A 14,159-nucleotide genomic window follows, 5' to 3' on the forward strand; every position below is an offset into this window, starting at 1 on the left:
AGCAGCGCAATCCCAGCACACCAGCAGCGCAATCCACCTCGCCAGCAGCACAATCCCACCTCACCAGCAGCGCAATCCCACCTCACCAGCAGCGCAATCCCCACCTCGCCAGCAGCAAAATCCCACCTCGCCAGCAACGCAATCCCCACCTCACCAGCAGCGCAATCCCACCACACCAGCAACGCAATCCCACCACACCAGCAACGCAATCCCCAGCTCACCAGCAGCGCAATCCCCACCTCACCAGCAGCGCAATCCCCACCTCACCAGCAGCGCAATCCCCACCTCACCAGCAGCGCAATCCCCACCTCACCAGCAGCGCAATCCCCACCTCACCAGCAGCGCAATCCCCACCTCACCAGCAGCGCAATCCCCAGCTCACCAGCAGCGCAATCCCCACCTCACCAGCAGCGCAATCCCCACCTCACCAGCACTTGTCCTGGAAGGTGTTGCACGGAGCAGTCCCGTCCAATAAATTATTAATACAAAAGCAAAATACAGTACTGTGGATGCTGGAAATCTGAAATAAAAAAAGAAAAATGCTGGGAATACTCAGCAGGTCAGGCAGCATCTGTGGAGAGAGAAACAGAGTTAACATTTCAAGTTGTCAGAACTGAAAGTCGGTTCACAGACTCTCAGGCCACCTGCCTTTTCTGCGGCCTGGAGGAGTCCGCGTTCCACGTGTATGTGGAGTGTGAGAGGTTGTAGCCCCTCTTTCACTATTTGAAGGGGCTGCTCCTCGATTTTTGGCTGCACTTCAGTCCCACACTCCTGATCTTTGGTCACCCGGTGCGGTGGGGTGGGAGCGGGAAGGTCGGGTCGGGGGGTTGTGGGGGGTGTGACCTCCTCGTAGGACTGCTCCTGGGCCTGGCCAAAGTGGATATCAACTGGTCCAGGCAGCGGGCGGTCGAGGGGGTCGTTCGGCCTGACTGCCTGCCTCTCTTCCATGGCCACGTTCGCGCCCGGGTGGCCCTGGAGATGGAGCACGCGGTGTCTGCCGGCACACTTGAGGCCTTCCGCGACCGGTGGGCACCGCGGGGACTGGAGTGCATCATCACCACCGGAAACAAAATTTTAATTTAATTTATTAAGTTTCATTTGTTGTGTTTTTTGTTAAGTTACAGTTTTAGTTGGCCAAAACATGATCCCACCACACCAACTTGCACCCCAGGTGAAGACATCTTCTCCGCCCGCTCCCCCCCAGAAGAACATCAAAGACTTTGTGCACCCCTGCAAGCACCCACCCACCATCGGAGGGTGGCAAACCCGCCCCTGCGGCCTCCCTCCTTCCCCACCCCCTCTCTCTGACAGGCACCTTAATTATTTTATTGATTGATCATTGAGCAGAGGGAAGAAGGCCACTCTCCCATCAATCAACAAAGGGAGAGGTGTGCCTTCATTTAACAGCACCCTCTGCTCAAGGAGCAAAAAAAAAACCCACACCAACTTGCATTTATACAGCGCCTTTAACTTTTGCGCTACCCCAAAGACAATAAACTAATTCAAGGATTTCACTGAAGGTATGGAAGCAAAGTCAGCAGAGCTCTGACCCTTACTGCTACAAGTCACCATTTGTTTCTCTGTCTCGTGCTACTAATAATCCTGGGGTCACATTGCCACCACATCAGAAGGCAGTGCCACGTTGCACTATTACTGCCTTTATTGCCTTGGGGAGGGTGCAGAGAAGATTTATACCCCAGGGCTGAGGGACTTCGGTTATGTGGAGAGACTGGAGAAGCTGGGATTATTTTTCATTAGAGGGCACAGATTTAAGGTGATTGGCAAAAGAACCAGAGGCGACATGAGGAAAAACTTTTTTAGGTAACAAGTGATACATTTTGGTAGGAGGAACGAGGAGAGGCAATATAAACTAAAGGGTACAATCCTAAAGGGGGTGCATGAACAGAGACACCTGGGGGTGTATGTGCACAAATTGTTGAAGGTGGCAGGGCAAGTTGAGAAAGCAGTTAAAAAAGCATACAGGATCCTGGGCTTCATAAATAGAGGCATAGAGTACAAAAGTAAGGAAGTTATGATGAACCTTTATAAAACACTGGTTCGGCCTCAACTGGAGTATTGTGTCCAATTCTGGGGACCACACTTAAGGAAGTTGAGGCTTTGGCAAGGGAACAGCAAAGATTTACTAGAATGATTCCAGGGATGAGGGATTACAGTTATGTGGATAGACTGGAGAAGCTGGGAGCGTTCTCCTTAGAGCAGAGAAGGTTGAGAGGAGATTTGATAGAGGCGTTCAAAATCATGAGGGGTCTGGAGAAACTGTTCCCATTGGCGGAAGGGTCGAGAACCAGAGGACACAGATTTAAGGTGATTGGCAGAAGAACCAAAGGCGAAGTGAGGAAAAACATTTTTACGCAGCGAGTGGTTATGGTCTGGAGTGCACTGCCTGAAAGGGTGATGGAGGCAGATTCAATCATGGCTTTCAAAAGGGAATTGGATAAATACCTGAAGGAAAAAAATTTGCAGGGCTATGGGGAAAGGGCGGGGGAGTGGGACTCGCTGAGGTGCTCTTGCAGAGAGCCGGCATGGGCCGAATGGCCTCCTTCTGTGCTGTAACCATTCTATGAACAATGATCTGTTGCGTAATATGTGCGAGCTTTGCAATTGTCAAAATGTATGTGGATAAATACACAGGACTAGACTGAAATGCTGCCAGAGTGGCTCGGCGGGTAACACACTCACTTCTGACTCAGAAGGTTGTTGGTTCAAGTCCCACTCCAGAGACTTGAGTACAAAAATCTAGGCTGACTCTCCAGTGCTGAGGAAGGTCTGCACTGTTAGAAAAAGAAAGACTTGCATTTATATAGCGCCTTTCCCGACCACCGGACATCCCAAAGTGCTTTACAGCCAATGAAGTACTTTTGAAGCGCAGTCACTGTTGTAATGTACAAAACGCGGCAACCAATTTGCGCACAGCAAGCAGCAATGTGATAATAACCAGGTAATCTTTTTTAGTGATGTTGACTGAGGGATAGATATTGGCCAGGACACTGGAAGAATTCACCTGCTTTTCTTCAAATAATGCCATGGGATCACTTATGTGCACCTGAGAGAGCAGACGGGCCCTCGGTTTAACGTCTCATCCAAAAGACGGCACCTCTGACAGTGCAGCACTCCCTCGGAGTGTCAGCCTAGATTTTGGTGCTCAAGCGTCTGGAGTGGGACTTGAACCCACAACCTTCTGGCTCAGGTGAGAGAAAGTGCTACCCACTGAGCCACGACTGACACTATTCTGAATGAGATGTTTTAAATTTATCATACAGATTTTCAAAACATAACCACTTATTGTATATAGTTATTCCTGTTATGCTATGCAACATAGTTATCTAATGCAACGCGTAATGTATACATAAAAGATACACCCTTTATAACTGCAAAACGTAGACAATAGATACACAACAATAACTTGCATTTATATAGCACCTTTAACGGAGAAAAAGTGACCCAGAAGCAAAGTCAGAAATTAAATAGACATCATCATAATAGTGCAACCTGCTCACAGCAGTCTAAAGTAGGTACCTATGTGATACCTAAGGATACGTAGGGAAATGTGAGGTTATTCACTTTGGTAGGAAGAATAGAAAAACAATATTTTTTAAATGGTAAGAAACTTTCAAATGTTGGTGTTCAGAGAGATTTGTGTGTCCTCGTGCAAGAAACACAGAAAGCTAGCATGCAGGTACAGCAAGCAATAAGGAAAGCAAATGGCATGTTGGCCTTTATTGCAAGGGGGTTGGAGTATAAGAGTAAGGAAGTCTTGCTACAATTGTACAGGGCCTTGGTGAGACTACACCTGGAGTACTGGGCACAGTTTGGTCTCCTTATCTAAGGAAGGATATACTTGCCTTGGAGGCAGTGCAACAAAGGTTCACTAGATTGATTCCTGGGATGAGAGGGCTGTCCTATGATGAGAGATTGTGTAGAATGGGCCTATACTCTCTGGAGTTTAGAAGAATGAGAGGTGAGCACATTGAAACATACAAGATTCTGAGGGGGATTGACAGGGTAGATGCTGAGAGGTTGTTTCCCCTGGCTGGAGAGTCTAGAACTAGGGGGCATAGTCTTAGGATAAGGGGTCGGCCATTTAAGACCGAGATGAGGAATTTCTTCACTCAGAGGGTTGTGAATCTTTGGAATTCTGTACCTCAGAGGGCTGTGAATGCTGAGTACTTGAGTATATTCAAGGCTGAGATAGATAGATTTTTGTACTCTAGGGGAATCAAGGGATGTGGAGATCGGGCAGGAAAGTGGAGTTGAGGTCGATGATCAGCCATGATCTTATTGAATGGCGGAGCAGGCTCGAGGGGCCATATGGCCTACTCCTGCTCCAGTTCTTATGTTCTTATGATAGGCACGTTTAGATTATGAAATAGAATAAGCGAGTTGGCATTATATAGAATTATATAAGTTGTTGAGCTAGAGTACTGTAGGGTTAAGGTTAAAACACACTTCAGACAGACACACAGATGGACCAGGCAGGCTCTTCTGCACAGCAGGGGTGAGTGAGAGAAAGGAATGTCAATTGCTGAATGGACTCCAGGGTGGCTAGAAAATAAGTCCCTTTTTGCAATAAAGATCGGAAAAGATAAGGGTTTAAAGGCTACAGGGAATATAATGAGCCCTCATGCATGGGGAGCATCCAGGGTGTAATAAACCTTAAATGACATTAATTGACATGTGGACCGAATGATAGCAGCTTCACTTAACCACTAAACAAGCTGAGGTATCAACAGCGTGTGCACAGAAGGTAATGAGGTATTGGACCCAATAGTTAACCATATAGGTACAGGCTACACTGCTGTACTTTCGGAACTCTGTGTAGTCTGACCAGGACTACTGTGAGCGGTGGAGACAACTCATCAGCCTTGATGAATTCTTTGTCTTTGAATATTTTGCGTCAATCTCATGGACACTGCATGTAATGGGTTGTATTAGAGTTTTTCTTAATAAAAGATATTAATCAGATGTCTCTATATTTCCTGGTCCTTGAATCTGCATTGAGGTGAAGGGTAGCAAGTATCCAAAAAACCTAACAGTATCTGCAGTGTAACTGCAGCACAGTATTAATAGATTGAGATAAGTGTGAGGTGGTACATTTTGGTAGGAAGAATAAAGAGGCCACATACTCCTTGGAAAATAAGTGTCTAAATGGGGGAGCGAAACAAAGCCATTTGGGGGTACAAACACAAATCACTAAATGTAGCGATACAGGTTAATAAGGCTATAGAAAAAGCAAACAAAGCACTGGGATTCATTCTAGAGGGATAGAATTGAAAAGCAGGGAAGTTACATTAAACTTGTATAGAACCTTGGTTAGACCACACTTGGAGTACTGTGAACAGTTCTGGTCTCCATATTATAAAAAAGGATATAGAGGCTCGTGTGGAGATAAACACTGGCATGGACCTGTTGGGCCGAATGGCCTATTTCTGTGCTGTAAATACTATGTAAGTGACAAAATAAACCACAGAAGAAAGCTCAAACGACTTGAACTCTGCGATTGTGCTACAGGTTTGTCTGAAATTATTCTAACCAGCTTGCATGTGCACATTTCCTTTCCATCATACTGTACTTCAGATGTCACTAGTGTAAATTTCTGTATCACACTTTTTAAAAAGTATATAGAAACAAGGACAGTCACTTATGACAAACAGAACATGCTCCAGGAAGAGGAAATACTAGACCCACAATATCTGCAGGCTCTTAATTGATATCCCCCCTCCTCCCTCCCCTCTTTGCCCCTCCCTCGTCCCTCCCCCTGGTACAGATGACGTTACAAGGTCCAGAAGCAATTTGTAATCCTCTCATTGTCCGTTTTTTTTGTTCAAAATCAGAATCTGCTGCTTTCCTTGCAAATTGGAATATATGTCAATCTACTTTGCGTGGCATGAGGATATACACATGAACAATCAGCCTACGTGTCAGCAGCGTCCATTGAATGCACAGGTCCCGTCTAGGCTCAAACTGAATGCCTGCTTGGGATATAGGAGGACTTGAGGTATAGGAGAACTGCCAGCACCTATAAAATTCCATTCCAGCTTAAATTACAGTCTTCAGGCAAGATGTATAGAAAAGGGAAGATATTGGAGAAATCAACTATTTCTATAATATCCACATAAACCAGCAGTTCATCCTAAATGTGTTGTGTTTTGTACAAGCCAGCATTGGAATATTTGTACTCGAGCATTATTTCCACGGTGGATGGCGGCAGCAGAAACAATAATGCGAATATCAATAGTCAAAGCAACTTTATGTTTATCTCTATACACAAGAATCTGAGAAAATACTGCCCAAAGAAAGCTCATTTGGGCCTTCAAGCCCTGTTTACTGCCTTATCATAGGTTCTACCTCACCCACTTAATCGCTCGAGGGAAAGTTCTAAATAAAAACGCCCTGATCCCCAAAGGCTATTAAAGAAAACTTCAGAATAATAGTCCAACCTCACGTCTCTACTAAAACAAAAGGAAAATACTGTGGATGGTGGGAATCTGAAATAAAAACAGACATGCTGGAAAACACCCAGGCGGTCAGGCTGTGGGGTGAGAAACAGTTAAAACGTTTCAGGTTGATGACCTTTCATCAGAACTGGAGAATGTTTGGAGTGATTATTTGCAAGGGGTCTTCTGCATCCTTGCTGCCCCCACCGGAACCACGCATGCGCACCGGAGGTTCCAAACATGCATGCGCCTAGCCGCAGGGCTGGGGCATGCGGCCTCAGCCATGCTCTCCTCCCTGTGGGGACGGTCAGGGGATCCGAGGGGGGAAAGGAGAGGGGATCAGATGAAGGTGAGGAGGGGGGTTGGATGGGGGAGAGGAGAGGGGATCAGATGGGGGAATCGGAGGGGGGAGAGGAGAGGGGATCAGATGAGGGAGAGGAGAGGGGATCAGAGGGGGTTGACATGAGGAGCTAGGACGGGGAGAGGAGAAATTTATTGGAGGGGGGAGAGGAGAGGGGATTGGAGAGGGAGAGGAGAGGGGATCAGAGGGGGGAGACAAGACGGGATTGGAGGGGGGGAGAGGAGCTTGGAGGGAGGAGAGGACAGGAGCTGGGAGGAGAGGAGAGGAGCTCAGAGGGAGGAGAGGAGCTTGGAGGGGGAGAGGAGAGGAGGGAGGAGCGGGGAGAGGAGAGCTCGAAGGGGGGAGAAGAGAGGAGCTCAGGGGGAGGGAGAGAAGGTCAGGAACTCGGGTGGGAGGAGAAGGTCAGGAACTCAGGGTGTGGGGTAGTTAGAGCATGGAGGGAACAGTGGGGATGGGGGAAGAACGTGATCCAGGCCTAGGTGGGGAGAGGGGGGGAAGGAGAGCGAGAACGTGTTCCAGTTGGGAGGACGGATCACGTTCTCCTCTGTTAGCTGTGGATCACTTTCTTCCAACCGGATTAATTAGTAAATCCTTCTCACACACTGAGCAGGTGAAAGGCCTCTCCCCAGTGTGAACTCTCTGGTGTATCAGTTGGATGACTGAGTGAATCCCTTCCCACACACAGAGCAGGTGAACACCTTCTCCCTAGTGTGAACTCGCTGGTGTGTCAGAAGGTAGGATACGCACATGCACCACACACACCTCGCACACACGCACCTCGCACACACCCCACACACGCACCCCACACACACACGCACCCCACACACACACGCACCTCACTCACACGCCCGCACCCATTGGTTTATTGACTGGCAAATCCTTACTAGCTTCCTGCTATTGTAGCACCACCTGAGATCCGGAAGCCATTGAGTAATTGCATTTCTTGTATTCCATTTCCTATTTTAATGAGCGTTTCTTAAAGTTGTAGGGGAAAAAATTCGGTTGATTTGTGCCTCCCGTTAGCACCTTAACAGGGCGCAAAGCAACTAGCGCCCGGGCGCGGCACCACCAACGTCTCCCGCGAAATTCAGCAGGAGGTTAGCGGCGGCGGTAACCGTTAGCGCCCCGTGGTGCTGCACCGCCGGCGATTACATCATCGCCGTGCGCAGCGCCCCGCTCGCGCCCCAGCCGCAATCTTCGGTAGCGCCCCCTGACTTACCGCCGGACGCTATGTCCGATGGGGTCAGGGGGACCTACCTGCGGCCGGGGCAGCGCTATTTAAAGGCGAGGTGCTGGGCAGCCATTTTTGTTGCTGGCCGCCTGCCAGCACCTGCCTCCACTCCCGTCCCCGGCCTCCTGACCCACCTCCCCCCGCAGAGTGCTGGCTGCGCTCCATGAGCCCGGCACTTCTCTTGAGTGCCGGGCTCTTTTGCCGGCACTCCGATCCCCGGTGGCCCAGCTGGGCCCCGGGTCGCGCTGCTCGAGGCCCCTCCCCTTTAAGAAGAGGAGGAAGGCCTGCAAAACCATGGCGCAACGTGCCGCATTGCCGCATTATTCCCTCGCAGCGCCCCAAGAGGGAGGTGGGGCGCTTCCAGTAGCGCCCCGCTTCCCTCTTGAGGCGCTACCGCTCAATTTCGGCCGTGGGGGCGCTAATTTTTCCGGGGCACTAAAAGAAGCACCCCGGCAAAGTTAGCACCCCCGTATCTTGACCTTGGTCCCTTCATTCTGAATTAAAGAATTTTGATCATTTGCAGAAGGAAAAAAAAACAAAGAAATAACTAAACCACTAATTAGAGTATAAAGTCTTTTATTTTACCAGCCAAGAACAACTATAATTACAATTGCAGAACACTAGATAACAGAGGATCTTCACAAAGCTAACTATAGTTCTACTTTCTGTAGCTTGACAAGACTGGATCAAATTACACATTGCAGGGTTGGCTACAGCAGGCAGGATCAAATTACACATTCCAGACAAACTTTTGGGTGTGTCTTGTCCTCCAAGGGGACCAAGCAGAAATCTGGTCCAACCCACTGGTGTTGCAAATAAACACAGCCGAGAATGCAGAGATTAACAGTTTTTAAATAAGTACAATGCCAGGGAAGAAGGGTGGGGTGCAGGAAAGAACAATGGAGAAGGTCTGTGATAGGGTGTAGGATAGGAGTGATTAAATCACAAAAGGGATGAGGGTGCAAGGCAAAAGTGGGTGGAGGGAAATATGTAAAATCTGGTGGGTTGCCATGGCTTGGGAATGTGGAGAAAGAAAGGCAGGTAGACTCCAAAAAGTGCGGACCACTCCGCCGGCCATGTACCGATAGGAGATCTCCACCCCAAACATCCCTGAGGTCTAGCTGCCTTTCACAATAAGAATTTCATGATAACCGGAAAAGCACAGTTCCTTCATTTACAGGATATTCCTACATTCCACCTTTGAGCACACACTCCAGACGCGCCATCCACGTTGCATGGGTTCCTGGCGCAAAACCAATTTCTTCCCCCTATATGTTCAAATCCCGCAGTGGAGTACTGAACACACACAACCTTCTGAAATCAGAGGCAAGTGTTCTACTAACTGAGCCAAGGTGACAATGCAGACAAAATTACAGTTACTGCAGTGGGAGCAGCCTGAAAATTTGCATTAAAACAGTAGCAGTGGAAAAATTCTACTATTTGTTCCAGCAGGAGTGGGAGAAGTAATAATTAAAGTACAGGAGCTGGAGGAATTTGTTTTTATAGAGCAGTAATGTTCAGAAATAGCTCTTAAACCTTGAGAGCAGTAGGCTTGTTTTTATATAGCCCAGAAGCAGTAGGAAAACCATTTTATATAGGATTGCATAAAGAAATCAAGACAGAGCGTGTGGGACTTTTACGATTACATCAGCAGAACAACATAGATTTTGCAGAGCTATGGACATTGGGCAGGCAAGGGGAAGGCACAGGAAAAAGCTGGAATCATTAAAGATTTCTGAAGACAGATGAAGAGGAAGAAAGGAAATAAAAACTTTAAAATGGGAGAACAGCGATCCTTAATTGTATTGTTCAAACTGCAACCTTATTGTTTTGCCACGTTGCTGTTGTCCTTCTTCATTTGACTTTAAAACTTTTTTAAAAATGTTTTCTTCTTCTTAATATTCTCTCCCACTCCCCTGAAGGCACTAACTCTAGACAGGGTAGAGTTGCATGGGCGCACCTGATGACCCTGCAATGGCGGCTGGTGCCCTTCTGGACAGGTGGGGCACGCCCTACACCGCCATCACGTTGCCATGGCAACGGGGCCCTGGGTGCGGCGTGGACAGGCTGCGCTTTCTTCTTGACAGCAATTATTCTAAGAAGAATGCAAGGGCCAAAGGAAAGAGTAAAGAGGGTGTGGGGCGATAAACAAGGAGGAGAGGAATTAACAATAATTACCATGGCAACGCCAGCTCCTTTTCTCCAACTGTGACCCCTAAAGAAAGCCTAATGCCCAGGCCCAAGACCAGCCACTATTAACCCACTCAAAAGAGCTGCTTATCAAGAATGTAACTCAACTCATCAGATCTGCTGATGCCAATGCTTGCTGGAATTCTCCAAGTAAAGAGAAAAATAATTATTCCAGCAAGCACAGCTTGGTCAAATCAATAGGAAACTTGGACACAATGGGCAGGATTTTCATTGGGTCGTGGAGTCGGGATTGGAGGCGTGCGGGGAGTTAAAATCCCAAAATCAGGGGTCCCGACCCCATCCCGCACCCAAACCCGCCTCCATGCCAGTTTCAAAGGAGGCGGGTACCCGCCCCGCACTGGGACCCACCTACCCAAGGCGGGAAGAAATTAGTGCCAATTAACTGCCTGTTAACAGGTAGTTAACAGGCAGTTTTTAGCCTAATCCCTATTTTTAAGGTTGAAGTGTAGGATTCTCGATGGCTCCAAACCACGGCAAGTTAGAGGAGGCGGGCCGTCGGGTTGAAGGACTTGGAGGGGTTGAGATGTCGGTGTTCAGGTGAGTGATGTGTGCAGGAGTGCAAAGGTAAGTGTGTTTGGTGTGTCTAAAGTGATTAAAGAAGTTTAAATGACCTTTTCTTACCTTTTCAGCCTTCCTTCCTTTAGGTCCCGGGAGACACTCATCTCACCGGCACAGAAAGCAGAATGGCTGCGAACTGTCAAAAGTGACAGCCTTCAGCTTTCTGTGCAGGAGAGATTTCTAACTGAGTCTGTGGAGAAGGACTCAGGTTAGAAGTAAGACTGTCAGTGTTTGACAGCTTCAAACAGCTTTCAAACACTGATATTTCATCTGTCAAAACCTCTTGACAGATGAAATTTCAGTCTGTGACGTCACCTGTTGCCAGGTGGCCCTTAATTGGCCTGCTGAGCCCGCTGGGCGGGCTCAACAAGGTCAATCAAGTTAAAATCGCGTGGATTGGCCGCATCTCGATGGAGGCGGGACTACAACCCCAAAAGTTGTAGTCCCGCCTCCAACCCGACTCCTGAATGAAAATCCTGCCCAAATATCTCTACTCATAATTCTAAAGCCAGGCACTTGTCTCACCTGATACCTTGTCCAAGTAGCCATTCCTCCTGTGTGTCCAGACAGTTAGAGGGGTGATGGGTATACAGGGCAGGACTGATTGTCTGCTCACTCCACATACACAAAGTAGAAGATAATAGAGAGTGATCAGGAGTGAATCGCAGATTAACATTGCTTTATTTTGTTGGGTTCTGGAAAAGCAGACACTTTTTTTTTGTTTCTGAACACTTGTTGATATCAAGACATCAAACTATATGAAACCAGCAGATGTCTTTACATCTTGAGAGAGGAGAATTTTGTTTATGTATAGATCACCTTCAAAGGTTGAAAAGAAACATGTTTTTTTCCTTTGGGTTCTCGGGACACTATATACTCTGCAGTGTATAAATTTCCTGTTGCTACAACTTCCACTGATGCTGGGGAGTCCCACAGGCATTCAGCCACAGTAGGGCAGCACTGTAAAATGCAATGTAGGAACTTGCAGGAGCACTATAACATCCAGCAAGTGGCGCTGCTGAAAACATTTTGACAAGGTTTGAGAAACAGAACAGGCGCAAACAAAATAGGACAGACCCCAATGACACAGGGCAGACCCCAATAAAACAGGGCAGACCCCAATAAAACAGGGCAGACCCCAATAACATAGGACAGACCCCAAAAACATATCACAGACCCTAATAACACAGGGCAGATCCCATTAACAGAGCAGACCCCAATAACACAGCACAGACCCCATAACACAGGAGAGACCCAATAACACAGGGCAGACCCCAACAACACAGGACAGTCCCCAACACAGGACAGTCCCCATTACACTTTACAGACCCCAATAACACTTTACAGTCCCCAATAACACAGGGCAGACCCCAATAATACAGGGCAGACCCCATAAAACTTTACAGTCCAGGACATAATACAGGACATAGCCAAAAATAAGAGACACACCAAAAACACATGACATACCCAAATAACACACCCAAAACACAGGACAAACCAAAATAACAAATGACACCCAAAACACAGGACAAGCCCTGATGTAATAAAGACTCACTACGCACTTGGTTGAACATAAAGCAAGGTGGTCTAGTTAGTAGTCACTAGCTTCCTGTTTCCAGATTGTCTCTGGCCAAGTTGGGCCCACGCCTGAGTATTTATACTCCTCAGACGGCGCCCTCAGCTGGCCATCCAGTAGTACTTCCTGAGTTACTTCTTGTAGAAGTTGCGATTATGACATTCTTCCTCCCTAAAAGGTTTGGAAGTCCAGTCTTCCTTTAACGGACTAGGCGGACCAAAAATAGCCGTAGTCGTTTAACTTTCTGCTTGTGACCGGAAGGCACGTCTCCCCGGACCGTGTCCTGGTCCCTGGGTCGCTTGGCCCGTCCCGGTAAGTCGTTAGAGTCCGCGTCATCTTGATTGTCCTGTGGAGGACTGGGAATATCATGACTCCGGGTGCGGGTCCCCACAGGCGCAGAGCTGGCCTCATCCTGGGTCGTAGCCGGAGATTGTCCAGCGTCCTGGTTTCGGGTGGCCATCCTACGGGGAGCGTTCGGCTCCCTGAGTTGATCTGGTAGCACTGCCGGCAGATCCCTCGATGTCCCAGGTAGGGCGTCATCTTCTTAGGGGTGCAGAGTGTTGACATCATCGTCATGGGATCCTTCATCATTTGGGCCCGTGTGACCAGTTGGGCAGGGAGCCAGATCTCTGAGCGAGACGGTGGACTCCTGGCCATCAGGGTACCGCACGTGTGCATACGTGGGGTTTACCTCCGTTAACTCCACCTCGTCAACGAGAGGGTCGTTCTTGGCAGACTGGACGAACCTCCGGAGTAGCACAGGGCCTGGAGCCACCAACCATGACGGTAGAGATGTCCCATGTGTAGAGCGATGCTGGAACTTGAAGAATCGCTCATGAGGCGTGACATTAGTGGATGTGGAGAGAAGAGACCTGATAGAGTGTAACATGTTGGGGAGCACAGTTTCCCACTGCTGGTCTGGTAGGTTGCGTGACCTCAGTGCCAGACGGACAGCGTTCCAGATGATGGCATTGTATCGTTCAACCTGTCCGTTGCCGATTGGGTGATATGGTGTCGTCTTACTCGAGGCGATTCCCCGTTGGGAGAGATAACCTTTAAGTTCACTCGACATAAAGGAGGGACCCCGATCCGTGTGGATAAAATTGGCCGTCCCGCAAAGGGAAAAGACCCGATCGAGGCATTTAATTACCGTAGAGGTAAGCATATTAGGCCAGGGGAAGGCAAAGGGAAAGCTTGAATACTCGTCTACCATCGTAAGTAGGTAGGTGTTCCGCGTAGATGAAGGCAATGGCCCTTTAAAGTCTATGCTGAGCCTCTGCATAGGCTGCATTGCATGTATGAGTAAGCCATCTGATGGGTGGAAGAATTGTGGTTTCAATTCTGCACAAATCCTACAGGAGGAGCATGTTTTCTTTACGTCCTCCGTTGAGAATGGTAGATTTTTGGAGCGCACAAAGTGCAACATACGGGTAACGCCAGGATGGCATAAGTCCATATGCAGATCTGCCAGAGTCGACGTTGACATTGAAGAGCAAAATGCCCGTGTGAAGGTATCTGGGGCCACATTCTGTTTGCCGGGTCGGTAACAGATAGTATATCCAAAGGCGGCCAGCTCCGTCCTCCAGAGTTGAATTTTATTATTTTTGACTTTCGTGCGCTTCCAGTTATCCAACCTGAAGGCCACGGAGCGCTGGTCAGTTATGAGCGTGAAATGACACCGAGCAAGAAAATGACTCCATTGGCGTACAGCCTTGATGATGGCTGTAGCCTCCTTCTCGATGGGGGGAGGGGGTAATGGAGCTTGCT

Source organism: Somniosus microcephalus, chromosome 8, assembly GCF_052327205.1.
Source record: "Somniosus microcephalus isolate GS21.2 chromosome 8, FLI_Smic_1.0, whole genome shotgun sequence".
Lineage (NCBI taxonomy): Eukaryota > Metazoa > Chordata > Chondrichthyes > Squaliformes > Somniosidae > Somniosus > Somniosus microcephalus.